The following is a 13,533-nucleotide window of genomic DNA, read 5'->3' as shown; positions in this document are numbered from 1 at the left end:
GGGATTCTTCCCCTTTAAAGGTCACTTCGAAGCAGAAAAAACCCAAGGCTTCATCCTCCGTCTCCCGACCTTCTTCCAAAGCTTCTACTCGGACAGCTTCCTCAGGGGGCCCCACAAGTAATAACGTAGGCCATTTAACGCCTGGCCAAGCTTGGTCCTCGAGAGACGGTGCTGCCTCCCCTAGTGGGGTTGCCCCGTGTCATCCCCCCTGAGTAAGGCCGTGTCTCTTTCTCCTCTTTTACAGCTGAGGCCGTTGTTAGGGTTGCCCGGTGATCCCTCCAAGGAGACGTTGCGGTTCTTGCACTGGGATGCTGATCTTGAGCACGCATCAGCGTCAGATGTCGACTCCTTGTCCATTGTTGACGTTTCTGAGAGCTCATCTGCTGCCCTGTCAGCTGATCCTGCGACTGTTTCTTCTCCATCTTCTGCTGCCGAGGTCTGCGCTCCTTCCACTGACGATCATCCTTTGGGAGAAGACCAAAGTCCAAGGCACGTCTCTCCGATGAGTGTTTCCCTTTCCAGTAAAGGGTCTCACATAGCGACTCCTCTTCGGAGGCCTCTGCCGATCAGCCTGCTAATCCCACGCTTGAACGTTGTCGTGTCAACGGTAAGAGACCTCGCCGTGTCCGTACTCTGCTTTGCCTTCATGGTAGTTCTGGTCCCTCGACCAAGAGACATGTCTTCACCACTTTGCCTCAGTCTTCTTCTTCGGAAGAAACTGTCCAACCTGATTCTTTTGGTCACCGACCATCGCCTCCATCTCCGATCTCGTCTCAACGTTCTCCATCACAATGCATACCTGCTCAACAGTCTGACCATTGACCGGCAGAGCGTGAATCGCCGACGCTTTCATCAGCTCGTGAATTGCTTGACCATCATCAACGATCGACAACTCGTGTACCGCCTAAGCGTTCGGTTTCGCGTGAGTTACCTAATCGTTCTACATCTTGTCAAGCTTCTGCTACGCAAGAATTGCTGAGAACTCGAGAATCACCTGCTCACACACCACCTCGGAAATCGCCTGCTCGTCAGTGATCGCCTAACTGACAGTGTTCACCTCAGCGACCGCACGCGCCGTGTAGACCATCACCATCTCATGAATCGCTCATCCGTCACTCAACTAGCTAGCGTTTGGCCATAACTCAGAGAATTGCCAAACCATCGTGTCGCTCTCCTTCGGAACGTGTTCCCCCACCTACTCGTGAATCGTCGTACATCCGTTAGCCTTCACTCCCAGCTACGCGTGATTCACCTACTCGAGGATCGTTGACATACCGTCCTGCCTCTCATGCTGCAGTAACGATCGATCCCACGTTATTGCTGTACAGTGATCCCTCGTTTATCGCGGTAGATAGGTTCCAGACCCGACCGCGATAGGTGAAAATCCGCGAAGTAGTGACACCATATTTACGTATTTATTTAACATGTATATTCAGACTTTTAAAACCTTCCCTTGTAAGTAGTACTGTTAACAAACTACCCTTTAATGTACAGAACACTTAATGCATGTACTACAGTACCCTAAACTAAAACAGGCACAAATATTAAAGGCGATTTTATATCATGCGTTTCCTAAACACGCCAAAAAGCACGATAAAAAATGGCAACCAATGTTTTGTTTACGTTTATCTCTGATCATAATGAAGAAACAAACGCATTTAGTGTACACATCTGTGTATAGGTTAGTTTTTGCATCGATTATATTGATTATACAGTATGTTGATTTTGTTATTACCAATGTTTTGCTTAATTTTTCTTAGGACTTCCGCCTGAAACGGCGGCGTCATAAAGTACGCTCCATCTTCGCTCGTAATAAACAAACGAAGGCATTTAACGCGCATGATGAAAGTGATAAATAATGATATTACAGTAAAAGCTTTTAGAAAATATGTTATTACAAATATTATTTACCGTATCTATATAAAATCATACATACGTAGCAAAGCAGGAAAACAATTTACGAGAGAGAGAGAGAGAGAGAGTTGTTTTACGTACGTAAATGTAAATTTTAAACAAAAAGATAGCCCCATTTCATATAAAATAGGTTATTACAAATATTTTATTTTATCATATTACAGTGTAGTCTGTATAATACTGTAAAGTTCAGTACAGTATGTTGTTAGTCGTGGCGATGAAATTCTCACGAAACAAAAACACGGCATTCGATTACAACAGCTGATTCATTCTCTCTCTCTCTCTCTCTCTCTCTCTCTCTCTCTCTCTCTCTCTCTCTCTCTCTCTCTTCGTGTTATACAATACTTACATATAGAATAAGAAACTAAAATTAGTTTTCTTGGTGTCAATTAAATACGAAACGAAAAAATTATGCCAAGTTTACATCCATTTCAATCGTTGCTAAAAATACGGCATCCGATTTCATCAGCAAACCACTATTTTTTGGGAAACATCATTTTATTCTAGAAAATTGCTACTCTTTAAATAGTTAATTGCACATTAAGAAAGCGTGTACTTTTGTTTTTAAATTTCGGGTGTGTTTTTAAAATTGAGTATTGTTGACTTCTTTTTGTTTTACTTTTGGCTGTGATCAGATCAGCTGACGTCTAGCTGCCGCTCTTGAGAGCATACGAATAAGTATCGTTTATACCATTTCTTAACTTATTCAAACCGTCTATACAGTTGATATTACATAAGCACCAATGTGTTATAACCTATCAAATTTTTTTGTTTATTACATTTAAAACAACACTCTCTCTCTCTCTCTCTCTCTCTCTCTCTCTCTCTCTCTCTCTCTCTGTGGGCTACTTTTCACTACCTCCCATTCCTTACCTCTCTCTATCTCTCTAACAAATGATATCTTTGTTGCTCCTCAAAGTTTCATTTATATTGAAAATCAATCATGATTCAATTTTCCTTACTTTCTCCAATCTCGCACCATCGGTCACATCGCAGTATTTTCGAAATTTCCGGAAAATCCCCGATATACGTATATACATGCGTTATGAAAAAAATCCGCGATAGTCGAACCGCGAAGTAGCGAGGGATCACTGTATTGCTCGTCAACGCGGAGACACTCCCTCTCATCGATCATCAAGTCTTCAGTCTTCACGTCAGCAATCACCAACGCGTCTTGAGCAGGAGGTTTCCCAATATTCTCCAACGCGTCGGTGAGGATCACCAAATGCAGCCATGAAAGGCGGTGGTATTGTCCATGTGGAAAGGTAAGGTGGTTAATGATCATTCGCCGTCGCCCCATTCCCCTCCCCGCAAACACATAACAACGCAACAGCCGGGGAAGGAGGAATGGGGCAAGTTTCAGGATTTCAGAATTTCGAAACTTCCTGTGCTCAGAAGGGAATCTACATCTACAGCTCCTAAGCCTTCAGCGTCGCGAATGGACACCCCGCGGAAGGACCATTCATCTTCTTTCCCTTCAAGGGATCTTTCGGAGAGTACTTCGATGAGTAAGCAGCCGTGGTTCAGCTCTTTGGTTATAGCTGTAACATAGGACTTTGCCCCGATGCTTCCTTCGCAACTGACAGAAGCCCCGGGACTTCCTTGGATTCATCCTCTGTCTCAACCGATTCACGACTACAGACCACGACTGCTGCTTCCCACCGGAGAAGGAAGAGGGGATTTGATACGCTCCCTTCATCAAGGGTCAAACTGACTCCAGTCAGGGCTCATAGGGTAGAGGCCCCCCTTAGGGTTTCATCGTCGCCTCGGCCCTCCAATGCCTCACTCACTCTATCGAGAGGCTCTCAAAGTGAAGTCAGTTTTGGCCTCTCCCCTTCCGTCACCGATGGAAAGACCCCAGGAAGAGAACACTGTCTCACTTCCAACTCCTTGTTCTCTCCCTTCTGAGAATGTCGCTACTTCCAGACTTTCTGCCTTGGAACCTTTGTTTCCTCCTTGAAGGGACCCTAAAGACTTCAAGATGATTCCAAAGTCCTCCTCCAGGACTCAGAAACCCTCTAAGGGCCCCAGGGCTGAGTCAACCTCCCTATTGACAATCACGACTCACCCTGAGGTGAGACTTTGGCAATGGATGAAGGTCTTCACGCTGCCAGCCCAGATTCAGATGCAGACGAGAGAGAGTCGGAGCATGCCTTTTGGTAGGTTCTGACCATCATGAGGGCCCTCAATGGGTTACCAGATATTGAGACAGCCCTGCAAGAAGGCAAAGACACGGTCATAGACAGTGTCTTAGGCACCCAAAAGCCTCCGAAGACCAGTGCAGCCTTGACCTGGTCCTGGGGGTTAAACCACCTTCAGCTATCAACCAGAGGAGTTATTATGATATCATGGACGAAACTTACTTGACGGTGTTTCTCCATCACTCCCTTGAAGAACTGACCAAGGGAGTCTCTTTAGAGAGACTCTCTTTGTGTCAGGACTCGTTCTCGGCCTCCGAGATTTTGAACCAAGAGAAGGTCGCAAAGTACGCCATGCAGGCTACTGCGTGGCTGGATCTTTGGTTGGGATCTCTGGGAATCCTGGTGCAAACCGAGGAGTTCTCAGGAACGTACCAGGAAGGCTTTGGAGACCTCCTCTCTGGCATCTGCACCATTGAGTTTCTGGCCCACCAGATAGTGACCCTGAAGGCTAACACCTTTCTGTAACGAAGGGATGCGGTGGCCAAGAGATTCTACCACCAGGTCCCTAACGTTGAGATCGCTAGGCTCCGAAACTCCTCCAGGTCGCTAACGCTGAGATTGCTAGGCTCCAAGACTCTTCAATGGAGGGTTTCTTCCCCTTATAGCCAAGGGATGTTGAGCAGGCTGCAGATAGGTGGAGAAAGTCCAACACTGACTCCCTCCTCCATAGGGCTCTAACATCATGGCCCTACGGATCTCCAGCCCCTCCAAAGACCAACGAAACGAAACCATCATCTAGTAAAACGGCAGTGGTTACGAATACTGAGGTGTCTAAAATGCCCTTTCCTGTCAAGGACAGGGAAGGAAACAAGTCCAATCGTGGGGAAAAACATCAAAGAGGTGGTGGTAAAAAACCGCAAACGTTAGGATAGGCCATCCCCCTGCTCGTCCACCATTTCATCTCTCCCTCCACTGACCGAGAAGCAAGTGCTTGTGAGCTCCTTTGCGATGGGATCAGCAAAGACCATGTTGAAGAAGGGCTCTCTCCAGAAGGTCCTTGACGGTTCCCCATGCCTCTTCAGTCGACTTTCTTGTGAAAATGCATCTGGAGGCTGGAGACCAGTCATCTATCTCTCAGCTGTGAACAAGTTTGTCAAACAGACTTTGTTCAGCATGGAGACGGCAGACATGGTCGGACTTGTAGTGAGACCACAGCACTTCATGTGTACACGGGATCTAAAGGACGCATACTTCCAGATCCCAATCCATCCATCTTCAAGGAAATATTTGGGAATCAACATCGACAACAGAATATACAAGTTCAAGGTGCTGTATTTCGGCCTTTCCACAGCACCTCAGGTCTTCAAAAGTGTGTTTGCCGTAGTGTTATCTTGGGCTCACAGGTTTGGTATCCATCTTCTTCATTACCTGGATGACTGGCTGATCCTAGCAGAGTCAATGGCAAACACTCCTCAGCGCCGAGACAAACTTCTGAGGCTTTGCCAAGAATTGGGGATCGTGGTAAACCTCGAGAAGTCTTCCCTGCTTCCCACTCAAATACTGGTTTACTTGGGCATGGTATTAGACACCAAACAACACAAAGCTTTCCCATCAGACGACAGGATAGCAAAGTGGAAGAAATTCGCAAGGCCTCAGACGAGAAGAACTTCCAGCCCAGAAGTGGCCATGTCACCTCGGACACCTATCATTCTTGGCCTGTCTGGTTCCCAACGGTCGCCTCAGGAACCAATCTCTCCAGTGGTGCCTGAAGTCCAATTGAAATGAGGCCTTGATTCCCCGGACACTCTTCCCATGGGGTCAGAGGAAAAGACGTACCTCGGAGGGTGGCTGGCAGACGAGAATCTGCTGAAGGATGTCGATCTTCTTGTCCCTAATCCGGATTTCATGTTGTTCTCAGACGCATCAAAAGAAAGTTGGGGTCCCCCATGTGCTGCACCACACAGCCGCAGGCCTTTGTTCAGAATCCAAAAAGTACCTTCACAGAAATCTCCTAGAGATGAAGGCCATATTTCCGGGCCTTCAAAAGTTCCACCAGTTCCTGGTGGGTCACTCGGTGGTGGTGATGAGCGACAACACCACAGTAATGGCTCACATCAAGAACCAAGATGGTACTTTTTTGCAGCACCTATCCCATCTAGCAGTAGAGATACTGAAATGGGCGGAAGTCCACTCGGTCTCACTATCAGCTCGCTTCATTCCAGGCAAGAGGAATGTGCTCACCGAGAATCTGAGCAGAGCGTCACAGATAGTGGGTTCCAAATGGTCTTTGTCATCTAGTAGCCAACAAAGTCCTGACTTTGTGGGGTATTCCGACTGTGGACCTGTTCACAACAGCCCTGAACTTTAGGCTCCTGTTATACTGCTCCCCAGTTCCAGATCCCAAGGCTCTCTGGCAAGATGCATTCCAACAACAATGGGTGGGACAACATTGACATATACGCATTCCCACCGTTTTGTCTGATGAGAAGAGTACTCAATAAGACCAGAGCATTGGTCAGTCTTTCAGTGACTCTCATAGCTCTACTATTGCATCATGCGGAATGGTTCCCAGACATTCTGCTGCTTCTGACGGAGCCCCCAAGAGAACTTCCTCCACAACACAAATCTACTCAGATAACCACACATCAATATCTACCACAAGGCAGTAGCTTGGCTACGTCTTCACGCCTGGAGACTATTCAGCATCTCCTCACTCAGAGAGGATTTTTGCAATATGTTGCGAAAAGGGTGTCTGGATACCTGCGAAAATCATCAGCTTCAGTCTACCAGGTGAAGTGAAACGTCTTATGTGGTTAGCGTCGTGAAAAGGGTCTCGATCCACTCGAGTTTCTTGTGTATCTGTGGGAAGAAATGTGCCTTTCAATTTCAGCGGTAAAAGGCTATTGCTCAGCCTTAAATCTTGACTTTGAACTGAAAGGAATGGACATTTCTTCATCGCTGGAACTTTCCCTCCTTATATGAAGTTATGAACTTACCTGTCCTCAGTCGGAAGTGAGACCTCCCTCATGGACCGTGGTTCATGTTCGTTCTTTGGTCCCTGAAAAGACCTCCGTACGAACCATTACACCAGGCAACAGATCGCCACCTGACTTGGTAGGCGGTGTTCCTACTCGCCTTGGCCTCAGCCAAACGAGTTAACGAACTTCATGGTCTCTCATATGACGTCTCCCATTCAAGGGGATGGGGAGTGGTAAGCTTCAGACTCAAAATCTGGTGGTTTCAGACCCTAGATTCAAATATCCGCTCTCTTACTGACGACCCGGATCATTTGTTACTGTTTGAGGCGTTACCTCGAGGGAACAGTGGCAGCTCGTCCCAGAGTACCCTCACTTCGTCAGCACGAGTAGAAACAAAAGGAGGGTCACGAAGAATACAATCTCTGCATGGATTTGCAGGATCATTGACTTTGCCCTGAATTCCAACCCTCCTCCAACACGTCGTCCCAGGGCTCATGATGTTGGGGGTGTTGCTACGTCCCTGGCCTTCAAAAAGAACTACTCTGTGAGGCAGGTACTGCAAGCAGGTGTGTTGAAACGCCAAACTACGTTCACCACCCACGACCTGCAAGACGGGACCCACAGGAACCTCGGTACATTTTCTGTCGGTCCTGTACCGAATATTCGTTTTCTATTCCAACTTATCTATTAGAATAAAAAGAAAATGTAGCAAATTTGAGGGCAAACTTAGATAAATACAGTGCGAACACTTCAGGTAATACATGTAATATAATATGCAATTGAAAAACATTATTAATACATGATCATAAAAAATACGCACTGTGCATATTGTACATACATGTACAGTGTATGCATTTATAGAAAAATACCTACTGGAATGCAATAATAATTAAAAAAAAATTTAATATTGTTTGTGTAATTTCCAATAATGAATGATAATGAAGTGATGATGAAATTTGCTGTGCCATACGACAACGATGATAATGATGATGATGATAACATTAATGTATGGCACACCTTAGCTGCTGCACTACAGCAATTTTGGTAAATCTTCCTCCTCTTCAGGAAAAAGCTATATTTCTTCAGGAGAAAGCTCTATTTCTTCAGGAGAATCTGGAGAGTCTTCAGGTGGTGGTGGAGGTGTCGTACTTTCTTCGGGTATATCTTGGTTTGACCTTTTAGGTAACTTCTTGATGTACATGGTTATTGGCAGTTGGCTCCGTTGTTTTTTTTCAAAATGCCGAAAAGGGTTTGTAGGTCGACATGGCAAAGTCAATTGCATTTGAGAATTGCAGTGCACGAACCATGTAAGGATCCCATGACTTGGCTGTCTCTTGCAAATCCTTTGCTTTTGACATAATTTCAGCCAACCGTACTAGAGTTAGATCCTCGACCTTTTCTTCTTTTGATTTTTCTTCCTCGATTTCCTCTTCACTGGCAGATTTTGTCAGCTCTGCCAAATCTTCATCCGTTAGAGGCTGAGAGTGGGCGTTAATCAGGTCATTGAACTCTTTATGAGTTGTGTCATGAAAGCCTTTACCACTGATTAACTGTGCTAGTCTCACTGACTTGTTGACAGCATCATGTTGTATTTCATCAGGTGAGAACCCTTTGTAATCATTAACACATTTTGGCCACAGTTTTTGCCAACATGCATTATGTGTTTCTTTTTTCATGTCTTGAAGTGACTTGTGTATGACGGACAGGCATGATGCAGATGTGAAACTGCGCCAGTACACTTTCACTTGGAAGTCCTCATTCTCATCTATTTCATCAACTAGTTGTTGAAAACAGTTACCAGTATAAAGTGCCTTAAAGGCGCGAATCACTCCTTGATCCATCGGCTTGAGGAGGGATGTGGTGTTGAGAGGTAGGAACTTGGTCTGGACTCCCTCACAATGCAGATCCACAGGGTGACCACCAGCATTATCCATAGTTAGCAACACTTTAAATTCCAGTCCTTCTTTGTGAAGGTATTCTTTTGCTTGTGGGATGAAACACTAAGGAAACCAGTCGGATGTCAGGATCTTGGTCACCAATGCCTTGCGATTATGCATCCAGAGGACGGGCAAACTGTTTTTATTTTTGTTCTTCAGAGCCCTGGGATTTACAGATTTATAAATGAGACCAGGTTTCATTATACAGCCAGCAGCGTTGCCACACATGATAAGTGTCACTCTGTCCTTTTGTGCTTTGAATCCTGGGGCTTTCAGTTCGTCCTTCATGATGAAAGTTCTGGAAGGCATTTTTTTCTAGAACAACTCAGTCTCGTCCATTTTGAAATCCTGCTGTGGCTTGTATCCCTTCTCCTCAGTGATAAAGGTCTCAGGATACTTAGCTGCAGCTTTTATATCTGCAGATACAGCTTCTCCGTTGGCTTTTCCAAATTGTATTTGATAACGTTTCTGAAAACGATCAAACCAACCCTTGCTGGCACAAACTTCTTCGGCTGTTGGTAGTCCTGGTTGTTCTTCAGAGAATTTAGAATAATTTCAGTGCTTTCTGTTGAATTATCGTGTTCAAAGGGACACTTTTCTTTCTCAAGTCTTGAATCCACACTGCTAAAGCAGATTCCATCCTCACGATTGTCTTGTTTCTTACAACAGTCACCTTCTTAGCACTGCTGCATAAATTGTTATCTACACTAGCTCTGATCGCCTTTTCATTTTTCTTTATGTAACGCACGGTGCTCTCATTTACTCCGTAATGGCGTCCTACAGCAGCGCAACTTTTTCCTTCCTTTAACATATCAAGCAGTTGAACCTTCTCATGCAGGGTCATAACCTTTTTCTGGTGCTTAGGCTCCTTGCCAGAAGTTTTAGAAGTTGCAAGGCGTTTGAATGGCATCGTAGGGTGTAAAAAATATTATGAATAACACTTGAATTTACAGTCCAAACAACCACTTTGAAAACTTGCATGTGAATACTGTACTGTATAAAATATGAGATTAGGAGAGAAACTGCTGATAAGCATCCTGCGTATGTAGCCTATCAGCCAGGAGAAAGCAAAGCTGTCAGCAATTGGCTAAATTTAAGTTACGTGCGTTGCACTGTTTAACGAAGCACACACATTCTCTCTCTCTCTCTCTCTCTCTCTCTCTCTCTCTCTCTCTCTCTCTCTCTCTCTCTCTCTCTCTCTCTCTCTCTCAGCATCACTTATATGCAGCCAATCAACAAGGAGAAATAAAAGCTGTCATCATCGATCACCGACTGTCCCTGCTATGACCCTAGACCTGTCTGCGGATCGTTCGCGATCCCCTTTGGTGGAAGATCGTCCTTACAAAGAACACGTCGACCTTCCACCCGACAGACCTGCAGACCTGCCGTCGCCGTTCCTGGCAGCTGATGCGCTTTATGCGCCAACTTAACCTGTCTTTAAAAGTCAGGCACCGGTCCCTTCGGAGCAACAAGGGCGTACGCGCCATCACGCGTACACGTCCCTTACGCGCCATGCTAAGCATGTGCGACATCGATCTCCTGACCTCATTGAGATAGTGCGCCAGCGCTCACCTGCTGCTGTTCCTGAGATAGCGCGCCAGTGCTCACCTGTGCGCCAGCGCTCACCTGCTGCTGTTCCTGAGATAGCGCACCAGTGCTCACCTGTGCGCCAGCGCTCACCTGCTCGCCATCGCGCCACTGCGCGCCTTCAACCTACTGCGCGCCAGCGCTCTCCTACGCGTCAGCGCTCACCAGCGCGCCAGCGCTCTCCAACGCGCCAACGATGTCCTGCGCGCCCACGATCTTCGGATCTGGGTGCGGTAGGGAAGTCTAAGACTTCTCCTACGCATCAGCACTCGCCCACGCGCCAGCGCTCGCCAACGCGCCGCCTGCTTTCTCCTGCGCGCCATCCCTCGCCAGCGCGCAATCGCGCTCGTTCACCTATACGCGCCCACGCCCATCTCCTACAGCAGCTACACACCGCCAGCCTGACGTGCGCCCAGAAGAGGCGCGCCAACGAACGCAGGTTCCGGCTGCGCACCCTCGTGCAAGGGACATCTCTCCTGCGCGCGCGATCTCTCGCCCGCACGCCCACGGGACCTTCATCCTGATCCTGCGCACCCGCGGGTGCACGAACATTCACCCTCGCGCACGCGAGCGCACAATCAGCCTCCTGCGCGCGCTTCTATGCGCCGTCGCTCGCCCGCGCGCCCTCCCAATCGCCCTCGCGTGCTGAACGCGCATCAGCAGTCCCCCGCGCGCACCATCAGTCTCCCGCGCGCGCATCAGCAGTCCCCCACGCGCGCATCAGCAGTCCCCCGCTCGCGCTATTAGTCTCCCGCGTGCGCATCAGCAGGCCCCCACGCGCGCGATCGTCAATACCCTCCCGCGCGCGAGGCTGCAGGACAACACATGGCAAGGTCGCCATCGCCACATTCCCCCCCCACCCCTCAAGCGCAGAACAGCGCGCTCGCCGGTAGGGTTGAGGGTTCCAGAAAGGTCTAGGGACACTTTTTCTCTTTCTTTACAGGCGAACCCCCCTATAGAAACTCCTCCCAGGGATCGGTCGATCCCTGTCCCTCCAGAGGGAGTGTCTGACAGCGCAGCCGTCAGCCAGCAGCCTTGGTTTGGGGCACTAATCAGAATGGTTACACTGGCCTTCAAGCCTGTTCTCTCTGAATTGGGCCACAAATCCTTGGCTGCGTCTACCCCCCTGAAGAGAAAAAGAGGAGTTTCGGACGCGTTGACTTCTTCGAGGACTAAGCTGTCTCCTCGTAAGCCTTCGAGGCAGGTCCCCTCCCCCCCCCAGCCTTTTCTCCCTCCCTTTCGGACGAGGATTACCCGTCCTCAGGGGAGTCACGTGAGGTGAGACATTCCCCCATCGCACCAATGAAAGAAACCCCACCTCGCGCTGAAAAGTCTTCTCGGGTAGGGGCGGAGAAGAGCCTACCTCCGTCGTTGTTGGAATCCTGCATCCCTCCCAGGAGGGAGTCGAAGGACTCCAAAACAGTACCGAAATCCTCTTCAAGACTTAGAACGGAGCCAGCCAGTCACTCGGAGAACGTCCGGGATTCTCCCCAAGAAGAGCCTTTGGGGACAGGAGACTTCGCTGCTAGTCCATCCGGAGGAGAGCTGCAGGAGTCAGAACATGCATTTTGGCAGGTTCTGACCCTTATGAGGACTCTCAATAGATTTGCTGACACCATCCTGAAACGTCAGGATGCGGTGGCTGAGAGGTTCCATCAGAAGGTCCCTAACGCCGAGATAAGCAGGCTCAGACATTTTTCCGTGGAGGGAACGAATCTGTTTGTGCCTAAAGACGTGGAGCATGCTGCTGAGAGGTGGAGGAAGTCCCACCAAGACTCCCTCCTACATAGGGCTTTGACATTCAAGCCCTATAAGCCTCCAGCAGCCCCGTCCTACCAAGACCACGAAACCGACAACGGCAGCGAAGACAGTGGTGTCTAAGCCCTTTTAGGCAAGAAGTCCTCCAGGGGAGGGAAAAATCCTAGAGGGAGCAATTGAGGCCACAAACGCTAGGATTGGCAGTCCCCCTGCATGTCCACCAGTGGGGGGATGCCTACAAAGTTGCACAGACTGGTGGCAGCAACTCGGGGCTGATTCCTGGACGATTTCCGTAACCAGTCAGGGATATCGCGTCCCGTTCACAACATATCTACTTCCCCAGGCCCTTCGGGCAGAAGTCCAGACCATGTTGAAGAAGGGCGCTCTCCAAGAGGTCCTCGACGGGTCCCCAGGCTTCTCTAGTCAACTCTTTCTTGTAAAGGAGGCGTCTGGAGGCTGGAGACCAGTCATCGACCTCTCAGCTCTGAACAAGTTTGTCAAGCAAACTCCGTTCAGCATGGAGACCGCAGACACGGTCAGACTTGAAGTGAGACCGCAAGACTTCATATGTAGACTGGATCTGAAGGACGCATACTTCCAGATCCCAGTCCATCTGTCTTCAAGGAAGTACTTAATATTCAGCCTAGACAACAAGGAGTACCAGTTCAAGGTGCTGTGTTTCGGTCTCTCCACAACACCACAGGTTTTCACCAGAGTGTTCACCCTAATATCGTTGTGGGCACACAGGATCGGCATTCGTCTCCTCCGTTATCTGGACGACTGGCTGATCCTAGCAGACTCAGAGTCATCCCTTCTTCAACACCGAGACAAACTTCTGGGACTTTACCAGGATCTGGGGATCATGGTAAATCTCGAGAAGTCCTCTGTGCTTCCCACTCAAAGACTGGTATACCTAGGCTTGATTATAGACACCAATCTCCACAAAGCCTTCCCATCAGACGACAGGATAGCAAGGCTGAGGAAGGTCGCAAACCCTTTTCTCAGACGAGAAGAGCTTCCAGCCCAATCGTGGTTACGTCTCCTCGGTCACCTCTCATCTTTGGCTCGTCTAGTTCCCATCGGTCGCCTCAGGATGATATCCCTCCAGTGGCGACTCAAGTCCCAGTGGAATCAAGGTTACGATTCCCCGGACGTCATGATCCCTATGGGACTTGCGGAACGGACGGACCTCCAGTGGTGGGTGACAGACGAGAACCT

General features: G+C 48.4%; 1 protein-coding gene and 1 pseudogene across 2 annotated transcripts in view; one reads left to right on the top strand and one right to left on the bottom strand.

The window, feature by feature from the left end:
* Positions 1 to 13,533, top strand: part of LOC137641511 (rRNA-processing protein UTP23 homolog) — a 172,182-nt gene that overhangs the window by 134,612 nt on the left and 24,037 nt on the right. The gene's annotated exons all lie outside the window — the stretch shown is intronic.
* On the bottom strand, positions 9,034 to 9,880 carry LOC137640400 (tigger transposable element-derived protein 1-like; annotated as a pseudogene).

The sequence above is a fragment of the Palaemon carinicauda genome, chromosome 5 (genome assembly GCF_036898095.1).
Source record: "Palaemon carinicauda isolate YSFRI2023 chromosome 5, ASM3689809v2, whole genome shotgun sequence".
Taxonomy (NCBI): domain Eukaryota; kingdom Metazoa; phylum Arthropoda; class Malacostraca; order Decapoda; family Palaemonidae; genus Palaemon; species Palaemon carinicauda.
This window is presented reverse-complemented; position numbering and strand designations above follow the sequence as displayed.